Source organism: Corvus hawaiiensis, chromosome 5 (assembly GCF_020740725.1).
Source record: "Corvus hawaiiensis isolate bCorHaw1 chromosome 5, bCorHaw1.pri.cur, whole genome shotgun sequence".
In the NCBI taxonomy this organism is placed as follows: Eukaryota; Metazoa; Chordata; class Aves; order Passeriformes; family Corvidae; genus Corvus; species Corvus hawaiiensis.
In genome coordinates, this window is record NC_063217.1 from 34565840 (window position 1) to 34579460 (window position 13621).

Consider the following 13621-nt stretch of genomic DNA (forward strand, 5'->3'; position numbering starts at 1 on the left):
ATTCTCAGTTCTAAGATTATTTTTTTCTGCACCATATTCTATTTACCCTTGATACTTATCTTTACAAATATTTCCATGAGAAAGAGCCCTCAAAAAGGTACAATTTTCTCAAATTACATCTTTTAAAAGGTATAGTGGAAACAGTTTAATCTAAAACGTTTAAGTCAGAGGAACAGTGGTTTTTTTCACAGATTTCCAACCAAAACTCTCCATTAGAAAGCAAACAAATTAATAAGAAATTGTTCAGGGAAACTAAAACATCCTACTGAAAATTTTTTCAATGATACGTACTACTAAAATATGTTTAAACAATGGAACTTGATGGTATTCCTAGAAATTTCTCAATAAACTGAAAAGCCTTCACATAAAGGGACGTTCACTATTTTTACTAGCTCACAGAACTTGCCAGAATTATTACCCCATCAGACCAATAGCAACAGGAGGTCCAGTTGTCTACAGCTAGGATACCTATTCCTTATTAACTACTTTTAATTTATGGCAGAAAACCAAACATCTTATGGCAGGGAAGACTGTACTTAAGCAGATTCTTCTTCCCACCAGCTAAATGTCAAAACCAAAGGTAATAGTGTAAGTGACACAGAAGCCATTATTTCAGCTGTACATGACTCCTATTTGTTCCCAAAGGTGATCCTCTGCCAACTTGATGGCTAGAATCTGCTCCTGCAGTGACAGAACAAAGTTGAACAGTGTACCAGGGGAATACCTGGGGTGTTGGTGGCCTACCAGGTGTCATAGTAAATTAAAATTAAAACAGTAACTTTTTAAAGATAGGTCCTACGATTGTCCTATGATTGACTTTGAAATTCTGAATTAATATGTCTCTAAGTATTTCTTTTCTTCAGATCAGCTGCTTCAGGACCAAGTTCCTTATAACCTGTCAGAAATCTTGATTTTCTTTTATGTCTTGGTCAGTAAAATTCTGCCATATTCCACAAACATTATCAGTACACCTTAAAGATATGGTCCAGCATCCCAAATCAATTAACAGTGTAATAACACAGCCACAGGGACAGGAGAGAGATTATGCTCTTTAAAACACAAATATGAAGTCCACACTACTGGAAACAACAACGTTCTTTGCTTCTTGGGTAAACACCTGAATCCCTGCAGCAGTCAGGATTTTCTTTGAGGCAACCACCACTCAGTCTGGTGTATGGTGCTGCCAATCCAGTTTTGGAGCCCTTTAAGTAACAAAGGTCACCCAAACTACTAAAATAAGGAGCAGACTGAACCAGACCTCTCAAACACATCTGTCTCCTAAATCTAAACTTGTCATCCTCTTCCAGGTGTTTGTTAAATATTCCTGCAGTTTGTAGGGCAGACTCTGTTGCAATGGAGAGGAATTAAGAGTTCAAAACCCACACTTAAAAACTACACTATCCATGCTGCAAGGTGACCATTAAAAAATTATGGAATGAAATGTGTATGATGGCAAGTGAGATTTCCCATTTACAGCTAAGTATTAATACATAAACTGAGAAATGGTTTTTTAGTTTCATGCATTTTGATGCAATCTTTAATTACATGTTTGCTACGGAGTCCATGACTGATACCACAGGTAAACAGTAGCAAGATTGTATCTGCAAGCATCACTCTCTTATTTGTTCACTTCCTAAACTTTTTGCATCTATTGTATTTGATTTTATTATCTAAATTTATTATATATAGTATTAATAAAATTTGAAAATTAGTGCTCTCATAAAAAAGTATACACGAATAACAGAAATGAGATAGTGATATTAAGGTGGGTTTTAGTCTGAGAGAGGTTTCATTTCTTAGGAAGGATCCTATAAGTCTATTCAACTTGCCCACTAATGCCACTATATTTACATCAGTGACTGAAAATTGAGAGAAAGTCTCCAAAAGCAAAGGCATTTCCATTTTTTTCTGGATCAATTCTGTAATTACACCATATAGTATATGACACAAAGAAGGGAATTTAGTGATTCTCAGAAACTGAAGACTTCAGTAAATGATTGCACAATATTTTTCAGTTAGACACAGGCACAAAGAGACAAAGTGGGGGGGAAGGGCAACAGGGGGAAAATGACAAAACAAAAATGAAACAAAAAACCACAAACAAACCAAAAAACCTAACACCCCAACAACAAACCAAACCTTCTGGACTATCTCAATTCAAATTTCCTCTGCAAAAATTTAAAATAGGCTCTTTCCCTAAACACTAAAGCCACATGCCTCTGTCACCCTTATAATACATGAGGAAGAGGGAATGTCCCAAGAGAAGGACATACAATGGATACATTCAACCAGGGACGTTGACTGACCTACATTAACCATATGGTGTACAGTAAAGTCATAAAACAGTTTGCCATCACCAATTCTATACTTTTTAAGAAAACGATTTTTTTAAAAATTCTTTACAATACTTCTTACTTAGTCTATCTGGGTATCTGGTTTTAGAATTAATAACTTCTCATCACTTCAGAATTTCCAACACCAACTCCACAGAATCGAACCCAAAAGGCTCAGTTTGTAGCCTTGGCTGGTGGCTGTAAAAATAACACAGAAAAATGCTTGCTTGGCCATTTTCCTTCTGCATTAATACAGAGGGAAATTTACCCCTGTCAATGGTTGACACGATAAACTGTCAGCACTCAAACTAAACATGTTTACTAGGCTAACAAGGCAGCAATTCTCTAAACAGCAGCAGCAGCAGCGAGGAGCACTACTCTATCATCTAATGGTACAAACTTTACCTCAACAAAAATGATTGCTACACCGGCCAAACTAGCCAGACTGAGCTTAGGCAAGTGCAGGCAAGACAACCCAGTCCTGCACCAAGTCAGAATGGTATGGATAGAATGGCATGGATAGGTGACATGCGAATCAACACAAAACTGCTTATGGGAAGTAAAAAAACAAACCCAGAGGAGCAAATTACTATTGACTCAGAATTGTATTTGGGTCTTGTACTGGGGTACAGAGTACTCCAGCAATTGATTTACTGTACTGTTAAACCATAACATATTTTGAAGACAAGGAAACAGGTACTTGACTAAAGAGATGGAAAGAGATGGAACTTGAACAGAGCTCAGCCACCACGCAGGGCTGGAGCTGCGAAGTCACAGCAACAAACTGTAGGGCAAGTCTTCAATGCCATGGCTGAAGAGCAAGAAGATGGGGTAATATGAAGGAAATGTAGCTAGAACTCTGCTTTCTCCCTCCCACACTGCCAAGCGAATCTTCAGTAAATGTATTACTTTTACACACAAAAAGAAAACATAACTTAATTGCCACTTGAGAATGTGTATCTACAATAAATATCAAAGTACGCGTATTTTCTAAGAAGGAAAAGGCAGCATAACCAGAAAGTAAATTATTGCTATTAATTCCCCACCCAAATTTATGATGTTATCCATTATATGCAATTCTATTATGGCTATGAGTTCATGACAAGCAGATATTGCTAAAGCAGCCCACTATTTTTAAGTGACAATTCTCTCGCTTGAGACATCAGTTGGGGAGGAAGTTAATAATCCAAGTAGAGTTCAATTTCTTCCATTGCAGCCAACATTTTGACTCTCCATAATAAACGGCCAAACAATATTTTACCTCTACAACAAATGACTAGGCAGCATTTTAACAACAGATAAAAAAAATGACTGCGCAACACAGCAATAAAGTATCTTCCCTAGCTTTAGATGACTAAATAAGGAAGATGACTACTGAAAAGCCTTGTATCCAAAGATCAGCTCACCTTTCATATTTTTAGGAAGCATCATTATAAAACCAAAATTATACATAAATTGAGGATTTACTTGCATTTCTAATGCATATATTTTAAGATGCAAATAATACTATATTATCAAGAAAAAGTATTGTTATTCAGCATTTCAGATTCAATTAAGTATTTAGTAAAAGTTTAGATAATAGTGTACTTACTATGACTATCCAAAGGAAAATTTTTTCATACAGCTAGATCTTAAAAATCTCAACTGGTTTTGTTAACAGCACATACCCCACCTTTCTCAGCCTGGACTCACCTAGCTGGTTGGAGTCGCTCATGTACTAGATCTACCTTTAACACTATGTATGAACAGATATATACTTATGTACTTGACAAAAAAAATAAAAATCAATAGAAGACTAGCAGTGGGATTATTACAAACACATAGGGTCCTGCAGATATCAGAAGGGTGTATCCAGGGATTCTCAAGAGTCCAAATGCCTGATTCCTACCTAATAAAAATAGGGCCTTAACCCTTGTCTCTTGGCAAGAGATTGTTACTGAAACTCAGAATAGGGGCTGTGCTCCCATTTTCTAAGGCAAGGTCCATGCTTCGCAATTCAGTTCAAGCCCTTTGAGTTCAAGTGGCTTTTAACAGGATCAGAGAGCAACATAAAAATATAAGTGTACCAGGTACGTAGATGTTATTTGCTCTGTCCCTTGCAATGGTGAACCAGTGACCTACCAAGTTAACCTTAGGTGAACAGAAGTGCTGTAATATTTCACTACATCACTATCCATTCCAACTTCTAGGTTTATATTACAGAGAAGACTTAATTTCTACTTCAGGTATGAAGGGATCTTAAAAACAAAAGAAGTCTTAGAAAAATACACCACAAAATTTTCTCTAAAAAGATATAAAATTAGTAACAGTAATGTTAGAATAGTTCTTACAATATTTTTATAACAGTTTCTCAGTCAAGTGGTCAAAACTTCCAGAGCACAATACATGGATGGGTTTTTCTGACACGTTTGGAATGACCGGCATCGTTCACCAGTTGCAAGTTCCCCTAAGTCAGGGAAGAGAAGCGTTCCAAACCCACAGGTTTTGCTTTAAAAATATGTTCCCAAAGTACATACCTAGATATATTTTGAAAAGGCATACCAGACAGACTACATAAACACCTCCTCTCTCAACGCTTTCATTGTAATTCACACTGACAGCACCTTAGACTTTCGAAGACATTTGCTATGAGGTATCAAGTAAACTAACTTCTCGTTCCTGCAAATACCATTTGCAGCAGTGACAGCTTTAGCTCTTTATACTTCATTAGCACTGCAGTTGAGTCCCTTTCTTCAAAAGATAGTAGCATTCATACAGAAAAGAAAAATAATTTTCAGAGACATAAAAAGTGATAAAACCTTTTGGATAACTTTATCTTCAATCACCCACATAATTTTAGAAGCCCCTGATTAGCTAGAGGGTTACATGAGAAAAACCCTACACCTTCCCACTTTTATTTTCCCTTCAAGAACACACATAACAGCAAATTCATGTTTTAACTAGATTATCAGCTACTTTCAGACCCTATATTCTACAGAGTCTATATTCTCTTGGGAATATTACAATTCTCAAGCTATGCAGCTTGATGCACACATTACAACACATTTTTTTCTGAAGCCAGCTAAAAATAATTGCACTTTACAGAGATAGGTGGAAAAGACAGATAGATGCAAACTCCATGTCTCAGCATTAGCCGAGAATGAGGACTCCCATTACACATTGAAGAAACAAAAAGTAAATGTATGTAAACTGTGCTACAAGGTAACAGAACTAAACATCTCATGAGTTACAAAACACTCCCTGGCAGCTCCAATATATCAAAACCGATGCCAACAAGTAAAATCTCAACACTGATTTAAAAGCAATTCAGTATTCTTAGATGGCGTCAGTTAAAAGCTCTAGATCAAAACCAAACAGGCTTGGTATGTTCAATTAATCTGCATCTTACCCAGAAGTAAAAAATGAGACACCCAAGTCAGCATCAGAATCCAATATCTGCAAAATACACTGCAAACCCTTTCCCACAGCTTCATAATGAGAATGGTTAAAGGCTGGAGCTGCCTTCCAAGAGATGCTGTGAAATCTTCATCCTTGGGGATTTTCTGAGCTTGACTTAACAACACCCTCAACCACCTGACTCCACTTTGAAGGAAGGCCTGCTTTGAGCAAGGGGCTGGACTAGATTGTTAAAACAACTGCAATTATTCCCCAATATACCTTACCACACAGTGGAGAACCCCTTGACGAGGCACTAACAAGAGCTGATAGAATTACAAAATATACATTTATGACCTGAATTATGAGTTTCCCAAACAAAACAAACAAACAAACACAAAAAAAGTTATATATTACCCTGTAAAGGTGATTACTGGTCAAAAGTCAGATGGAATATCTTCCAGTGAAGTAATAGAAATGCACTGTTTTGACAGTGTTAACAAGAAAGGGCTGCAGGTCCCAGGAGCTTAAGGCTCTGAAGAGACTTTGGCACAGTCCCCCTCCTTGGCAGCACTAGCAAACGTCCCCGTTCTTCCCTTAAATTAGGCATTGCAGTAAAGATGATTAAGCCTCCCAGTAAGAGACTAACCTCACGAAATCCTTTTCACTGTGTGTGCAATGCTTCACAGGGCTCCAAAACTTGAAGGCATTATAGATTAATCAGTTATCCCATGAGGAAAATGAGTGAAAAGGATAGCACCAAAACATACTGATTCCAGTTTGGGTTTTAACTTCAGATAATGTTAAAAAAAACATATGCACGTGCAAACAAAACTGTAAAGGTACACTCATTTCCCTGCCTCAGTTTCCTCACTAGCAAAAACAAAATGCTCAAGCCTAAGCTCCTTTGCATATCCAAGCTTCTCTTAACATATTTTTTTCTTGTCCTAAGGGAATTTCTCATCTCCCTTGAGACCACATTGAACATATTTCTCCTTTCTCCAGGTATTCCCCAGTGATTTGGGAAATACTGTTCCCATTCTTAGTTCACTTGGTATGATGACCTTTAGATCAGAATCACAAATGTCCTCTAAACCTCTTAAAAGATTATTAACTGCTTCTGAGTTCAAATGTGAAAAATCAGTCTAGCCAGTAGCTATTCCTTTGCAAATGATGCTCCCTTTAATAATCATTTTTAAAAAGGCAAAGATTAACATCATTATTAGGCCTATGCCAGGTGAGTTTTGCACCCCATCACTTGTGGGTTTTATTTCCTGTGATGTTTTCAGCCCAACATTTGTACATTTTCCACAGCCTGGCATCAAACAGAATCAATATGCAAAAGACATCAGATTACCTGACACATCACAGCATCCTTTCAGCCACACACTGATGAGAATTACAACTACACCAGAGTCTAATGAAGTTAATGAAATTTTGTAACAATTTAAATCAAAGTCACTACTTCTTCTGTCCACCCCCTTTGCCATGTCCACAGAATTTCTCCTTTGCACTGATATTTTAATGACTGCAAGGTGCACTGTTTCAGAAAGAAGTAACAATACTGGAGGAAATAAGAGCAGCTTAAAGTTAATATTTGCTCTGCGCAGATTTCTGAACCAGCCTGGATTTGCTTTATATAACCACCAGCAAGGACACATGAAAACAGTGCACCTCTGCCTTCTGCTTCAACAACAACAGAACACCAACCTCATAAATGTGAGTTATAGTTTAAATAAAAGCCAAATACACCTTTTTTTTTTTCAAAGTAGAAGTACTCAGTGCATCTATATCAGCATCTTCTCCCTGAAACATTGAATATACTGTGCCCCCCTGATTTTAAGTTTTTCTGTAAGTATTTATTGACTTCCTAAATGACAATTTTTTGGCTGAATTTCAAGGCAGCTGTTCCTTCCAATTTGAATTGGAAGTTTTTTAACCCCTTGGTTTGCACTTGTAATTGGAAGTCAGGGAAAAAAAACCCGACAAATTTATTTTATCCATTACAGAGCCAATCAGAATGAATACCTATAGTCTAAGACACAAGAGTAGAGTTTTTCCTGAAATCTCTAATTCTACTGCAGCTTATTTTTTAAATCTTTTCAAATATATTTTTTAAAAAGAAACTTTAAAAGGTTAATGTCAATCCCATTATTTTGAATGGTCTTTACACAACTTAAGAATGTAAGACATTCAGTGTTGCCCAGGAATCCAATTAGACTCCAAATCAGAGTATCCAAATTACAAAAGCACCATAAAACCTACTGTGCTGCTGCTAACAGCATGCTAGATGATCATGTTTGTTATGCATTTTAGGAAAAGTTAATTCTCATCTAGTTTATATTGTACTATAGTCTGATTCCACCTCCCCTGCCCACAACTTAGCTTGCACAGATATTCTCCTTTATAACAGTACAACTGTGAAGTCCCAATTAGACTGAATAAATCTGCAAGTGATATTTCAGCCCATTCAAAATATTGAAATAATTCTTTGAAGTACTGTGCAGCACCATATGGTATTTTATCCAGTTTCCTCATTTGTATAGAGTAGCTTGCAGTGGTTTGTTACACAATACTCTGAAATACTCTACAGCTGTAGTCTGCAGGACTAAAAGCTTTCTCCTTTTTTTCATTACTTAGTAGGATCTCAGGGATGCTTTAAAAACCTTAGTAGAAAATCCACTTATAAGGATAACAGGTTCCCGATAAATCAGCTTCTATCCAAGAGGGAAACAGATGGAAAACAAACTGTTAAAAATGAAGGTGTACGAAATTAAATTGACTGTTTCTCTTTAGATATCTATAGCTCTTAAAATAATAGAAATCTTGGAACTAAGGAGATGGGTATCACCTAGAGATATTAGCATTCTTGGGACTGTGTGCAACCTTAATTTCATTAAAAGCAATGTCTGTTACACTTCCCACCACCACCACTTTCTTCATTAAGAAAAGCAGTCAATGACTTGTATTTGCTTTAGCATTCAATGCACACTGAATGCATGTGTTCAACTACCTTTATTTTTTTTAAAAAGATGAGTCTAACAGAAGCTCAATGTGATACATCAACAACAATGGATTTGTTAACAATCTTCATTAAAAAAGTACTTTTTATGTACTCACACAACAAAGGGAATTGTTTCTGCTCCAGCCCATTCCCTCACCCTTTCTACTGCTGCCTTTGCAAGCACAAGTCCAAAATTCCTTTCAGGAGTCCTCTGGAGTGGAAAGTTCTATACTGCTATTACCAGGCATCCCTGCATGCTGCTGCATGCCACCTCCAAAATGCTATGCACCTTTTTCCTTAAATGTAAACTGAAAGTGCTTGGCACCATGGAAAAAACCTGACATGTCCTGAACCCACCTTTTTTAGACTTCAGTTATTCTTTTCATCTGTCTGCACTGTCAGGCTTTACAGGCAGTGTGATTTGCAAGCCATGAGGATTTTGTGGCTTGCGTAGCAGACAGATCTGGGCAGGTTAGCAGCTGCAGGTAAGGCAGTACCACTGCCTGACCCCTACACCTCTCCCCTGTGCTTGATGACAAATTATTCACAGCAGCAATGGAAGCAGATGCTCCAAAGCAAAGCTACCAGAGGTCCCAGCCCAACATATTAATTCACAGTGTTAGAAACTTCCCAAAATACCACTGAATGAAAATCATTCCTTAATGGAAATGCATTCAGTCAGTCCCTATACCACATGCTGTAATTATTAAATCATTCAGTAACCATAGATACAAATAATTTTGGATACTTTCAATAATATTTCAACAAAAATATAGAGATGAAAATGAAAGAGGAAGTGAATACTGGTGAATATACATGGTTAGAATATAGTTTACAGAGAAGCCATCTAAGCACTGCCTATGCAAGTTGCAGATAACAGAGCCTTATAAACAAACGGACAAGGATGGTGGGAAAATGCTATTTAAAGACAACATAGGGTCCTAGAATATTAGCTGTAAATGCATATAATAAGTAAAAAGAAAAAGCTTATCAATCTTACCAAAGAAACCTGAGATAAAGCAGGAAGGACAGAATATTGTTTCAGGTATTTTTATGGTTTTGTTCAAACTGTCCAACACCCCTCAATTAATCCAAAACACACATTCCCTCTTTATTTTTATATGTATTATCGTATGTTTATTCTAATAGCTACCTAACTGTGCATATGGCAACATGTCTAAGTGTGGTTACATTTTCCAGTGGTTACCAACCAAGCAGTGAATTTTATTACTATAGTGATAAAACTCATGTATGAATCTTACAAAAGATGAATGACCTCTTTTTTTCCTCAAAGGGGAGTTCCACTGTTACAAGAGTGATGGCTGGCAAAATAACTATACCATCAAAAGACTTAACTGATTCAGCTGGAACTCAAGATCTGTCAGTAATGCTGCTCACAAACATTACTGAAAATGCTTACGATCCTGGCAAAAATGGCATTAGAAGACTATGACAGTTTTTCAGATAGCTAATATTCCAGAGAAAGCTGAGTGAAGTTAGAAAAAGAAATAGTGAGAAAGATGATTCACCTGTTCTAAAGTGAAATTTGAAGTTTATGTAAAAGCATACATTTGTATACTGGCATTAAAAATTGTTAAATCTCTAAAAACCTGCATCTGGGGAGGTATCCAGCCAGCATTATAAACAGCAGCAATACTTGTTTTAAATGGATTGCACATTCAAAACCTTGAAAGGTAACAGTTAAAAACTGCAAAAAATTACCATGCATTCGTTCTTCTATGATAGAACTTAATATAATAGCAAATTCTGCCAGGCACACTGATTTTGTGTACTTGGAATAGTATTTCCAAGGAACACTCGTATAGATTTAAGTTACAACCATCGCATCTGAGCAATCCCAATTTAAGGAAATGCTTACAATGGTGCTACAAACAAATAAGAAACCCACTTGGCAGTCACTTACAATGAAACATAAAATATCCCTCCCAATTTACAAATATAAAAAGACTCAGCTATAAGTGAAAATACCACATACAACTAAGCAGAAGGCTAAAAAGCTACTTTACATGTATTATTAACAGCAATATTCAGCTATTTAGCATTAAAGAATAACAACACTAAACCCTCCCTTGGAGGTGATTATTTCCATTGTTGATAGGTCAGTAACTGAGATTTCAGAACTTAACCTCTGACTAAAAGACATCAAATCTTTTTAGGTCATGGGGTCCTACATGAGGTCTCTCAGAAGAAAGCATAAAAGTCCTAAAATAACAAGCACACACAGAGGTTTCTCTTAATTTGCCCTGTTGGATTCCCATAATAAGTGCTTAATAGCTCCAACCCCAGAGCAACTCTGCAGTCATCAACAAGACCATTTACCACATGATTTAGCAAACGTATTTCCAAGATTTTCACTTACATGAGCGACACAGAATTGGAATAGAAATTAATGTAGGGCAATTTATGAGTAATATTATTCTGGCATTCACAGTTCTTTGCGTACCAGATCCGAGAAAGAATCTCAGTTTCCCAGAGGCACACACAAGTCGCGTAGTACCACTCTCTTCCTCACCGTTTACTGTGCTGTGGGCGATTGGTCCAGGATTGTGACCTTTCATTCTTCCAGACCAGCATTTGGGTTTGAAGACAGTGAAAAAAGTAATAAAATGAAGTCTCATTCACATAAACCCATGGTGAAATTCACACTGTTTGAAATATCCAAATGAAATATGCAGTCACCTTCCACAAAATGTGTACTCCTTACCCCAGATTACTGTGTCTATCTGGGAACTGGAGCACCATGCAGACTTATGAGTAACAGCTCAGCTAATTGTCATCTTTGCCTTCCTCTGTAACACCACCAGCTAGGCATTCCAAACAGCAGGAAGCACAAATGTAAGGCAGTGTGATAGCTGAAATCAGATATAACCAGAAGATTGCAGGGATTATATAAACTGATGAATCAACACCATTTCCTGGCTCTCCCACTCACTCTACCTTTTCCACAGACTTGTATGAGGGGAAGGACCATCATGCAAACTGAGAGGTGAGGACAGGAAGCCATTTTAATGACCTCTCTACCCCACCATCTTCTCCACACTTAACAATCCCTATAAATTAAGTCTATCCACATAGCTCTTGTGTGATCATACTATTCCTTAAAGAAAGTAGAGTCCTCCAACAGAGCACACACGATTCTAGCTGAAATCTTAGCAGTACTGATTAGCTTATAGATCTTGCAACTAAAACTTCAGCTCAGCCTTGGGGTTGCTTACATTTTTTTAACTCCCCTCCCTCAGCTCTAAGGCAATGGGATCTACTCTAACCTTACGTATTTTTCTTTACTGAAATGACATTCGTGGTCAGTGCATGCTCACCCCCCTGGATTTATTTATTTTTGTTTATTCCTCTGGCCCATCAGCAGTAATTTAAATATATCCAATTAAATGTGTCCATATAGAATGATGGTCTAGTACTTCAAATAAGTAAGTGTTTTCTGAAGAGCAAAATCTTCTCTTTTAACAGACTGAATGCCATCTGATTTTGTTAAAATTATTTCATTCTAACCATATTTTAAAGGACTGACAACTAAGTACAAAAAAACCTTACAGTTTTTTCCATGATCTCATAAAAAACAAACAAATAAAAAAATCCCAAAACCTCCTGGTGGAGGTTGGATGGAGTGGAGTTGGATGTCACCATACAAGACCTAACTTGATACAACCTCCTGTGTAGGCAATGAAGTTTTGGTAGTTACCTTTGTAAGCAGAGTTCTCCAAGCAGTGCCAAATCCACCTGGTACCGTTTCTGCTGGAGAGGAAAGTAGCTGTTTATTTCACAGGAGGAGTAATCAGAAGTCTTTAAAAACCCACGCTGTCCAAACCTGCACTGCCTACTTCCACACAAAATGGAAGGAAGTTAGACTGGTGTTGTCTTCCTACACCCCCAAAAACCCACACAATACTTCAATCCTAATTTGTATTTCAGACATACTCTTATCATCATCTTGACATGTGTGCTCCTAGAAACAGAAGAAACTAATTTGTCTTAGTTAATTTTTAGTCTTTTGGTATGTCATCTTCCACAACTTTTCAAAGATGCCTCATTACAGCACTGAAATATTCATGACTAGAAAGACAAAAGAAAAAGCACCAACAGAAACCAGACATGATTTCTATCTTCTCCTCTTTAAAAATAAAAGAGAAAGTGAGCAAGCAGGAAAAGCAGGAGATAGGAAGCCACAGCTTAACATCAATTAACTTGCTTCCAGAGAAATAATAGAAATAAATAGTGCAAGATGAATAAATGACTGAGCTGCTATCTGCTTCTGTACTCAGCAGCACTTTGGAAACACAGCTACTACAGTGAAGTGTTTTGCAAACACTGCAGCAAAGAGGGCAGTATGTAAACTGAAGGGAGTGAGGCAACAAAGCAAAACTGATATCCACTCATCTGTAGGAGTTTCTTACATGTGTCACCTTTCTAATCACAAAGCAGAGAATCTCTACAGATAATGTAAGCCCCTCGTATTCTGGATCTGCACCTTCCTGTTTGATGCTCCTACACCTGCTGATATGCAGAACTACTCACACAGAATATTTATTTTGTCCAGAAACATTCCTAGTACCTCAGCAGAATAACATATCCCTCCACAAACATCTACAATTTTAGTCTCAATTTCCATAAAATACAACTAATCTGATTACAAGCAGACAAATACAACAGAACAATTATAGACTGGAGAAGAGTAAACACTAGCTTCTTAGTTTTTTGGAAAAGTATTTTTCAGCTACTTTTGTGATAGATTATTAGTTAATTTACTACACATGCTACCTAACTATCAGTATAGCTATATGTATATATAAAACTATAAATACATATAGATAGATCTAACCATACTAACTATCCAGAGATGTAATTGCAAAAATTTATCATTCCAGGTACAAAC

General features: G+C 36.9%; 1 protein-coding gene across 25 annotated transcripts in view; it reads right to left on the minus strand.

The window, feature by feature from the left end:
* Window positions 1-13621, minus strand: part of TENM3 (teneurin transmembrane protein 3) — a 1328112-nt gene that overhangs the window by 357784 nt on the left and 956707 nt on the right. The window lies entirely within an intron of this gene.